This window comes from Pristiophorus japonicus, chromosome 6 (genome assembly GCF_044704955.1).
Source record: "Pristiophorus japonicus isolate sPriJap1 chromosome 6, sPriJap1.hap1, whole genome shotgun sequence".
NCBI lineage: Eukaryota > Metazoa > Chordata > Chondrichthyes > Pristiophoridae > Pristiophorus > Pristiophorus japonicus.
The window spans coordinates 18,754,621-18,766,142 of record NC_091982.1 but is presented as its reverse complement, the minus strand read 5'-3'; the positions used below and the strand labels follow the sequence as shown (position 1 = coordinate 18,766,142).

The 11,522-nt window shown below is 47.5% G+C and overlaps 1 pseudogene; it reads left to right on the top strand.

The window, feature by feature from the left end:
* The first annotated feature begins 9,491 nt into the window (after positions 1–9,491).
* On the top strand, positions 9,492–9,730 carry LOC139266360 (U2 spliceosomal RNA; annotated as a pseudogene).
* Positions 9,731–11,522: the final 1,792 nt, after the last annotated feature.

The following is an 11,522-nucleotide window of genomic DNA, read 5'->3' as shown; positions in this document are numbered from 1 at the left end:
TTCCCTTTCGTAATTATTTTTTTAATCATTCTTTGCTGGCTTTTAAAAGCTTCCCAATCTTCTGTCCTCCCACTAGTTTTGGCCATTTTGTCTGCCCTTGTTTTTAACTGGATACCGTCCTTTATTTCTTTAGTTAGTCACAGCTGCCTATCTCTTCTCCTACACCCTTTCCTCCTCACTGGAATATATTTTTCTTGAGAGTTGTGAAATATCTCCTTAAATGTACGCCACTGTTCATCAACCGTCCTACACTTTAATCTATTTTCCCAGTCCACTTTAACCAACTCTGCCCTCATACCTTCATAGTCTCCTTTATTTAAGCTTAGTTCGTTGGTTAGAGATCCAACTTTCTCAGCCTCCATCTGAATTTGAAATTCAGTCATGCCAAGATCACTCATTCCGAGGGGATCCAAGTATGAGTGCCTGTCCATGTAGAATCGATCAGGGTATGGCCTCCTCCCCATTAATGCCCGAGCGATCTGATTTGTGCGATGACGGCGTCATGATATTATCCGTCGCCTCCGCATGCCATGCATGTAAACCAACCTTACTACATGAGGCATAGTAAGATTTGCACCCATAATTCTTATTCTTAACTTTGTTATACTTGTTATTGTGAGTGTAAGGTCCTTACACAATACCACAAATCCACTCGAGGCACATTCTATGGACAAGGTCACTCCATGACCTGAACCTTTATTCACAGGACCAAGAAGTGCAGACCCTGCGTGGGACCTCCCTTTATATACCTGGATGACCAGGTGAGGAATGTCTCCCACAAGTTCACACCCTGTGGTCAAGGTGTGCATTTCTTACGTACATTACAGTATTGCAGTGTTGTTACACAAAGGTGACATAAAGACAACATCTTATTGGGATCATAGGTTAAGTCTCTCGGGTGGTCTGCGCTCTCTCGTGGAGCGCCGCAGTTGGGGCTCTGGTTGTTGAGCCTTGGTATGCGTCTCTGTCACCTGTGGTGATTCCGGCCTGTCCGGGCTGACCGCAGGGACTGTGCATGCTGCTGAATGTTCTTGTTGCTCGTTCACTGGCGGTGGTGTGAATACCATCTCATGATCTTCCTCAGGTTCCTCAGTGTCCATGCTGAACCTTTTTTTTTACTTGGTCCAGATGCTTGCAGCATATCTGCCCATTGTTAAGTTTAACCACTATGACCTTATTCCTCTCTTTGTCTATTACAGTACCCTCAAGCCATTTGGGCCCCAAAGCGTGATTGAGAACAAATACAGGGTCATCAATTTCTATACATCTCCCCCTTGAATTTCGGTCATGGTACTCGTTTTGGGACTGGCGCTTGCCCTCAACAATGTCGGACAGGACTGGATGAATGAGAGACAGCCGAGTTTTGAGTGTTCATTTCATGAGTAGCTCCGCGGGCGGGACACCCGTGAGCGAGTGCAGTTGGGATCTATAGGCCAGCAGGAGGTGTGATAGGCGGCATTGAAGGGAGGGTCCTTGAATCCGGAGCATGCCTTGTTTTATGATTTGGACCACACGTTCCGCCTGGCCATTGGAGGCCAGCTTGAACGGTGCTGTCCTGACATGGTTAATGCCATTACCCGAGATGAACTCCCGGAATTCGTAGCTTGTGAAACATGGGCCATTATCGCTCACAAGGATGTCCGGCAAGCCGTGGGTCGCAAAGACCACACGCAGACTCTCCACAGTGGTGGATGTCGTGCACGAATTCAAAATGATGCACTCGATCCATTTCGAGTACGCACCGACCACAATGAGAAACATTTTTCCCATGAACGGGCCCGCGTAGCCTACGTGAATACATGACCATGGCCTGGTGGGCCAGGGTCACGGGCTGAGTGGGGCCTCCCTGGGGGCATTATCTAGCTGGGCACACATCGTGCACCTACGAACACAGTGTTCCAGGTCTGAATCAATTCCCGGCCACCACACATGTGACTGGGCAATGGCTTTCATCAGCACGATGCCTGGGTGCTCGCTGTGGAGTTCCCTGATGAATGCTTCCCTGCCCCTCTGGAACATGACTACCCGGCTGCCCCATAGTAGGCAGTCAGCTTGGATGGAGAGCTCATCCATCCATCTGTGAAACGGTCTGACCTCCTCAGGGCATGCTCCATGCGTGGGCGCCCAATCCCCAGTCAGGACATATTTCTTAATCAAGGATCGGAGGGAATCTCTGTTGCTCCAGATTTTGATCAGGCGGGCTGTGATCAGGGAGCCTGCGCTGTCAAAGGCATCGACAGCCATGACCATCTCGGCGCTTTGCTCCACTGCCCCCTCGGTGGTGGCCAGTGGAAACCTGCTGAGCGCGTCAGCGCAATTTTCGGTGCCGGGCCGGTGCCGGATGGTGTAGTCATACGCAGCGAGTGTGAGAGCCCATCGCTGTATGCGAGCTGACACGATGGCATTGACAGCCTTTCTGTCTGACAGCAGGGATGTTAACGGCTTGTGGTCCGTTTCTAATTTGAACCTCCTGCCAAAAAGCTACTGGTGCATCTTTTTCACCCCATAGACACACGCGAGTGCTTCCTTCTCAACCATCCCATATCCACGTTCTGCTTGAGAGAGAGACCTGGAGGCATAAGCCACAGGTTGTAGTTGGCCCTCAGCATTACCCTGCTGCATACGCACCCAACCTCACAGGACAATGCATCACATGTCAGAACCAATTTCTTACAGGGGTTGTACAGGATCAACAACTTATTTGAACAAAGTAGGTTCTGCGCCCGATTGAAAGTCCGTTCCTGACAGTCCCCCCAAAACCATTCACAACCCTTACGCAGGAGCACGTGTAGCGGCTCCAACAATGTGCTTAAGTTCGGCAGAAAGTTCCCAAAATAGTTCAAGAATCCCAGAAATGAACGCAACTCCGATGTGTTGCAGGGCCTGGGCGCTCGTTGAATCGCCTCCGTTTTGGATTCGGTGGGCCGAATCCCGGCTGCAGCAACCCTCCTGCCCAGGAACTCAACCTCGGGAGCCAAAAACACACACTTAGACTTCTTGAGTCGCAGGCCTACTCGGTCCAGTCAGCGTAGCACCTCCTCCAGGCCTCCAGGTTGTGGAGGTGTTCCTCGGTGTCACGACCGGTGATGAGGATGTTGTCCTGAAATATGATTGTTCCGGGAATGGATTTGAGCAGGCGTTCCATGTTTCTTTGAAAAATCGCGGCCGCTGATCGAATGCCAAATGGGCACCTGTTGTAAACAAACCGTCCCTTGTGCGTGTTTAGATTCGTCGGCCAGTTCTTGGGTCATGTCGGCTGAAGTGAGGTCCAACTTGGTGAACAGCTTGCCGCCTGCCAGCGTAGCAAAAAGGTCCTCCGCTCTCGGGAGCAGGTATTGGTCTTGACCTGGTTGATAGTGGCCTTGTAATCGCCACAGATCCTGACCGAGCCATCCGCTTTTAGGACAGGAACGATGGGGCTCGCCCAACCCGTGCCCCCCCACCCCTAGGCTTCTTTCCAAGCTGAGCCCGGGGCGGTGGAATCCAAGCGCCGAGCTCCTGTGCTTGTGTCTGGCCGAGGGAGCGATCCTTCAGCTGGCTGGCACTCCTCCGACCCGTGCCTGGAGCCCCGTCAGCAGAGATTCAGTGGTGCGGTGGGGTGGAATCGCAATTTGCCCATTCTCAAAAACATTCTTTGGGAAAAATTAGCTTTCCGAGTTATTTTCCGAGTTCCCTCTGAAAAAATCATCATGATTTTGTGTTTTCAATTGTCTTCTTCCCTCGCTCCAAAAATTCAGAAGTATACTCAGCACGATTTCCTTAAATTAATGTCGGGTTTTTCTGATTGGTAACGCGCACTGTCCTGAAAAAAATCTTGTTGGTGAAAATCGGTTAAAGGGCCAAAAATGGCGCGGAAATCAGTTTTTCAATCAGACCTGCGCCAAAAAATCTTGCGTAGAAAAAAGCGGCACTGACAATTGCCGCCGGCGTACAAATTTGAGCAGAATTGCAAAATCATGATTGCTCCAAACAAATCAGCGGACGCCAAAAAAACGGCACTCAATGGTGGCGAAAATAGAGCCCTCCAACTCATATTGTAAGCTGCAACTTCTGAGGGAGTGCTGACTGTTCTGCTGGAAGTTGATGTCCTTCAGGTGGACATAAAAGATCCCACAATACTATGTGAAGAAGAGCAGGGAGGATCGCCTGGTGTCCTGGCCAACATTTAATAAACAGTTGATGTGGTAATTTATTTACATTGCTGTTTGTGGGACCTTGTTGTGCACAAATTGGCTGCCACATTTCCCATATTACAACAGTGAATACACTTCAAAAATACTTTATTGGCTGTAAAATGCTTTTGGATGTCTTTAGGTTGTGAAAGGCGCTATATAAATGCAAGATCTTGTTTTCTTTTTTTGCACTCTTTTCAATCTGAGGAGTGTACTGCTCAATGGACCTCAGCAATTCTCCTGGAATGTCAATAATACTAAAACTACAATTTAAGGCTTGATTATTACATGTGAACTTGTTGAGTTATCAGAACTGCTCAAATAGTAAAGTGCCAAAACATGTCACATACATATTTGAACCCAAATATTTTCCCTTCCCTGTGGAGATGACATTTAATCAGTCTTGATAAATTTTCATCTGGCCACAACTGCAGTTCCACTTTGTTTTACATTTTGATGTAAATAAATTTAACACTAATGTTAAAGCATAATCATTGCATGTTTAACTTATAATGTGGAAATTAAGCTGTAAAATATTGTTATTTCACAAACAACTGTGTGATTAAAATCGTGAACAAACATTATTTTTATCAGAGGTAGAACATGTCATAATCGCTAGTTTCTGCTATCTATCCATAGCAGTTTTATTTTTGACTTCCTCTTCTAGCAGAACAGAGTTTCAGCAAAAAAGGATGTGTGGTGGACTGTTGATGCAGATAATTATATTTGGAATGGATGTTGGAAAGTTGGGTAATGTAGAAAACAGTTTTCTTTTCCCTTCTCACCACTCTATATCAAATAAAACAGCATTTTCAAAGTGGGGAAACCTGGAGTGTTCTTATACGTTAAAAAAAAATTTCCAATCTTGATAAAGAACCTTCAAATTCACTTCTATTATACTGCCTTGGTTTTGCAATCAATGCAAAATTGGTGCTAAGCTCACTGGTCGTGCTGGCTGCAGGCTTCTGCTGGTACTGGAGAGTGCTTGCTTTGTTTGAGTTTGTGAGGCCATCTCCTTCTAATTTTAGTGGGCTCCCTGTACATGAAAAACAAACGCGTAACCAGCAGCGCGATTGATGGGAGTTGGAGGGGGTGGGCGGGAGTAGGAAATTCAACAAGAGACTGTTGCTTGTCTTTAAAGGCTTTTCGGTTTGAAAAGTTTTGTCTGTTAAAAAATAAACTGCTGGTTACAAAACAAATGGCTACATGTTTAATCAGGAAGGCGAATGGAATGTTGGCCTTCATTGCGAGAGGGATGGAGTACAAAAGCAGGGAGGTCCTGCTGCAACTGTACAGGGTATTGGTGAGGCCCCACCTGGAGTACTGCGTGCAGTTTTGGTCACCTTACTTAAGGAAGGATATACTAGCTTTGGAGGGGGTACAGAGACGATTCACTAGGCTGATTCCGGAGGTGAGGGGGTTACCTTATGATGATAGATTGAATAGACTGGGTCTTTGCTCGTTGGAGTTCAGAAGGATGAGGGGTGATCTTATAGAAACATTTAAAATAATGAAAGGGATAGACAAGATAGAGGTAGAGAGGTTGTTTCCACTGGTCGGGGAGGCTAGAACTAGGGGGCACAGCCTCAAAATACGGGGGAGCCAATTTAAAACCGAGTTGAGAAGGAATTTCTTCTCCCAGAGGGTTGTGAATCTGTGGAATTCTCTGCCCAAGGAAGCAGCTGGGGCTAGCTCATTGAATGTATTCAAGTCACAGATAGATAGATTTTTAACCAATAAGGTAATTAAGGGTTACGGGAAGCAGGCGGGTAAGTGGAGCTGAGTCCACGGCCAGATCAGCCATGATCTTTTTGAATGGCGGAGCAGGCTCGAGGGGCTAGATGGCCTACTCCTGTTCCTAATTCTTATGTTCTTATGTTCTTAGCAGCAAGGTCTTGGAGTTCATGTTGCAAGAAGTGCAGCAAAGGATGTTTGCCTCTTTGGAGCTGAAACTAACCCTCCTGTGAAAATAGAAGTACAAGATTCCTGGATCAAGTTTACCCAATAAGTAAATGCAGTCTTCAGGTCTGCTGAGCTAGGTAGCAAATGTCCGTAGGTATCAGGGGGATGGTCAAGGTAAGTGTACCCATCTTTGCACACAAAATCACTACTGGGGTAGTACACACATGGCACAAAGTTGTGAGCTACAGAACCCTCAGCGCTGGCAGAGCTAGTGGACGGGGTAGGGGTTGAGTGGGGGATATCATGACACAAATGGCATTGCTGCATTAGAGGGCATTGTTACGACTATGCCATGTTGGCCAAATCTGGACTTTGACCCCTCCAATCCTTTTGACCTTAGCTCTGCTCTTGACCCTCAGAGAGGTAGCAGTCAAAGCTTGTCTGCACACACTTTTATTGCAGAAGGAACCTGTACATCGAATTACATAGCATTTAAAGCACAGAAACAGGCCATTTGGCCCAACTGGTCTATGTTGGAATTTATGCTGCACACGAGCCTCCTCCCACCCTTTGTCATCTAACCCTATCAGCATGTCTTTCACTTCCTTTCTCCCTCATGTGTTTATCTAGCTTCCCCTTAAATGCATCTATGCTATTCGCCTCAACTATTCCATGTGTTAGTAAGTTCCACATTCTAACCACTCTCTGAGTAAAGAAGTTGTACGATAATCGTTTTTGTGGAGCAATCAAAGAACTTGCACTGTGACACATCAATGTTGAAAGGTCTGATCTGAACTAACACTGCAATCAGAAACTACATTGTAACAGACTCAGACAAGAAAGATTGTAGGCTGGTCATAGGGGCCATCCAAGTGTCCTGCCTTGTGCGTGCTTTCAGGAAAAAGCAGCTAATAATACCATAGGCAGCACATTACCACCAGAGGTGAACCTGCAAACTTCAAGTAGCTGTCACATTTTAAAGAGATGACATTAGGGAGCCTATTTCCCCTACTCCCTGCACCCCCGTACTAAACAGTTCAGCCTTCCCATATTTCCAGTCGGTTCATTATCAGCGAGTGCACGTGCAGCAGGCCAGCTTGTTTGCTTGTCTTTTGGTGTGTACCCACTCTCCAGGCAAAATGTGATTGCTGCTGCAGGCTTTAAAGTCTCTGGGCTGTGTTGAGTATGTCAATAATCTGTGGACCTTTTCCTTGGGGCTGCCCTTTTTTTTTTGCTCTGGATACCTTGGGGCTAGAACCTCCACTTTTTTTGCATGCTTAACGCCCACTTAATGCCCATTTTACTGCTGAAATGACGTGTAATGCCCATATATCGCCCATTTTGGCACAAAATGGAAACTGACAGGCATTTTTAAGAAACTTATTGCCGAGCGTTACTTTCCCAATGTGCTTAACGCCGGGAAAAAAATATTACCGCCCGCCTATTTTTTTTGGCAGGGAATCAGCAGAATGGGCGAAATCAACGCCCAGCGATACTTTTCACACGGAATTAACGCCGAGATTCAATATTAACGCTCGCCCACTGTTTTTTGTCGTAAAGAGCATATTTACCCAAACTAGCGGCCATGGAGATCGCCCATCGCCAATTTCACCACCTCGCACACATATCGCCCACAATATCGCGCGCCCAAAAAACTGTCCACAAAAAGTGGAACTAACGGCAACGAACTAAAGCGGTGTGGCTGGTATTTGTTAAAGCTCACTCTTACGTGAGGAGCTGATATCTGAAAGATTTGCCTGAAAGAGCGCTGATGTGAGTGACAATGCTGACGCACTGCTGTGTGTGTGCAGCTCAGACATCAATGGTGCCCATCACCTTGGTGCCAATTAAAGTTTAAGTTGGTTGAAGTTAAGCGTGATTATACCCTTTGATGTTAAGGAATCACCAGCCTGTAATGGTGCAGCTATCTGAGCCAATGTGCTACAAGGTTTTGTTAAATAAAAAACATTTAAACCGAACATTAGTTTGAAATCATCAGTACTTCTGTACAAACCAACTCTTTCCCCCCACCCCCAACGCTTCTCCTCCCCATCTCTACCCCTTACCCTCCTGACTCCAAGCCGCCTGGCCGAGGAGGTCCTCAGATGATGCTTCATTGGGGGGGGGGGAGGGGGGTGACGGCCGAACCACTGCTTGGACGGATACGGGAGAGGACGGTCCCAAGGTGGGAACGTGCTCCGAGCCAGAAGCAAGATATTGCTGCTGGCTATCATGTGTGGTTGGCAATGGGGGTACGCCACCTTGGGGTGCAGTGCCACGCTCCGGGACCACTTGGAGCCCTCTGCCACCAGTGTTCCTGGCTACCCGCTCCAGGGCCTCCTCCATCCCTTCCAGGTTATATCTTATTTGTTGGACAAAAACTCAGTGCCAACTATGTTCTTGGTGCTTAGTAGGCTTTTTGCTGCTGGTGAATCTCCGTCGTGCCTCCCACAACAGCCAGGCAAGCACACACCACACCCACACACGCTTTCAGTGCCTCTGAGCTCCCTCTCTCTGTCTCCTCTTCTGCGCATGTCATGATGACCCTTGACCTCCTGAATCGCGGGAATCGAGCGTTGCCATGCCATTGCTAAGGACGGCCACACTTTACAGCAGAAGGTCAAAAAAATGTAACGCTACCGCCCATTTGATATCGCTCGCGGTAACGCCCATTTTCAAAAATGCAAATTAGGTGTTTTGAGAATGGATGAGAAGCCAGCGATCAGAAAACCCTTTTTTAATGTCCATGCGGGAAATAACGCCCATTTTTCGGTGATAAGCACACAAGTGGAGGTTCTAGCCCCTTGGGTTTAAAATTTTTTTTGGCTGAATGGCTCCCTATTGCTTTATTGCCTGTCCACCTTTTAAATGTTGAAGTAGCTTATAATGTCTGGCTGCACTCCCAGTAAAAACAAGCCTTCACTTTGATGTTTTGGTCCTGAAAATAAGGAAGTGATGTGAGGTCATTGGTTCTGTGCCCAAGCCATAGCCGCAAGATAGGGAAAGCTGGCAAGAACAACATGGTAGCAGGCGGCAGACTGGATTAATGCCAGAAAAAAATCAATGATCTCACCAGGTAGGCATGAGCAAAACAATGTATTTTCTATGCTTTGAACCAGCATCATTTGATTCCTCCTACCAATGCACTCCTTCATACCTATGGGTGTGATTGCAAATGATCTGCATACTTTTCTCCATCTCCCTTGTTCATTACCCTTTTCTTCAACACAATCATGTCTTCCTCAGCCCAACAGGGTCCTTCACACATTTCTGAGTACCATGCAGATTTCATACATACACTGCTTCTTTTCCAGGAGAGGGCCACATACAATAGAGGGCAGTTTTCTGCCATTGAAGGTGGTCAAGCTACAAGACACAACTTAACCCTTTTTGAGGAGAAGGCTCTCAAGATACAGCATCGCTTCTCGGCCTTTTGGCTAAGATCATGCGTAACTGACCTGACAGGGGAGTAACCATGACCCCAACGTGGTTCTCCCTGGATCAGGAAGGTGATTCTCCTATGATTTTTGGAAATAGGAGGTGGGTGGGGTGGCTTGACCCATCCACCTCCACAGAGGTGTGGGGGGGGGCCTGACCCATCCACCTCCATGGCAACAACCTGGTATTGCAGTACTTCCAGGAACGGTGCTTGGGCTCTAGGCCTTTTGGCTAAGAGCATTGGCGCAGGGTGATCCTTGATGTGTGCAAGGTGACCTCTGGCGTTTGTGATCTGACAAAGAATTGGAAAGATTGGCAACGAATTAAAAAAAAAAAATCATGATCGCCAGAAGGCAGCCGATGGGGAAGAAAAAGGCATGGTGCCAGCTCAAGATTTGTCCACAACTGATTGTTCCTTCACACTCCATCCTACATACTCACACTCACATGGGCACACAAACTGACCAGCACCAGCATGCCAACTCCCTGCCAAAGAGAGTTCACCAATGACTTCTTCTGAGGATATTCTCCTCGCAGGTTCCTCTTTGTGTGGCAGAAATAGCTGCAGGTAGGGCCCTCCCAGGAGAACAAACCAAGCATCTCACCCAGTACCCAGACAGAAGAGGAGGACTAGGCAGGTAATGCAGGAGTCCCCTGAGTCCATCTCGCTCTCCAGCCAGTATTCTGTTCTGAGTATGGTGAGGGCGATGGTAGCTCTGGGGAATGCAGCCAGAGCCAAGTCCATGACACCACGGGTGGCTCAGCTGCACAGAAGAAGACTGGAAGAGCTATAGTGATAGGGGATTCGATAGTCAGGGGCGCAGACAGGAGTTTCTGTGGCCACAGACGTGACTCTAGGATGGTATGTTGCCTCCCTGGTGCCAGGGTTACATCATCATCATAGGCAGTCCCTCGGAATCGAGGAAGACTTGCTTCCACTCCTGAAGTGAGTTCTTTGGTGGCTGAACAGTCCAACACGAGAGCCACAGACCCTGTCACAAGTGGGACAGATAGGTGTTGAGGGAAGGGATGGGTGGGACTGGTTTTCGCAAGCTCTTTCCGCTGCCTGCACTTGATTTCTGCATGCTGTCGCCGTTGAGACTCAAGGTGCCCTCCCTGATGCACTTTCTCCACTTAGAGCGGTCTTTGGCCAGGGACTCCCAGGTGTCAGTTGGGATGTTGCACTTTATCAGGGAGGCTTTGATAAATGTTACAAATGTCCTTGTAACATTTCCGCTGCCCATCTTTGGTTCATTTGCCGTGAAGGAGCTCCGCATAGGGCAGTTGCTTTGGGAGTCTCGTGTCTGGCATGCGAACTATGTGGCCTGCCCAGCGGAGCTGATCGAGTGTGGTCTGTGCTTCAATGCTGGGGATGTTAGCCTGGACGAGGACACTGATGTTGGTGCGTCTGTCCTCCCAGGGGATTTGTAGGATCTTGTGGAGACATCATTGGTGATATTTCACCAGCGACTTGACGTGTCTACTGTACATGGTCCAGGTCTCTGAGCCAGGATTAAGGATGTCACTGAGCGGCTGCAAGACATTCTGGGGGGAGAGGGTGAACAGCCAGAGGTCATGGTCCATATTGGTACCAGTGACATAGGCAGAAAGTGGGTTGAGGTCTTGCAGGCAGAGTTTAGGGAGCTAGGAGAGAGATTAAAAAGCAGGACCTCAAAGGGAGAAAGGGATAGACTGAGTAATAACAGGCCAGTCAACCTAACCTCAGTGGTGGGAAAATGATTGGAAAAAATCCTGAAGGACAGGATAAATTTTCATTTGGAAAGACATGGATTAATAAGGACAGTCAGCATGGATTTGTTCAGGAAAGACGTGTCTGACTAACTTGATTGAATTTTACGAGGTCGATGAGGGCAGTGTGTATGAGGTAGTGCATATGAGATTTTATAGGAATAGGGATTTAGGGTAAAATTTAAGCGAATGTACCCCCTATTAGGGTCTATTAACGTTAGAGAAGGTTTAGACAGTGGGAGGAGAGGAGGTTGAGAGTGA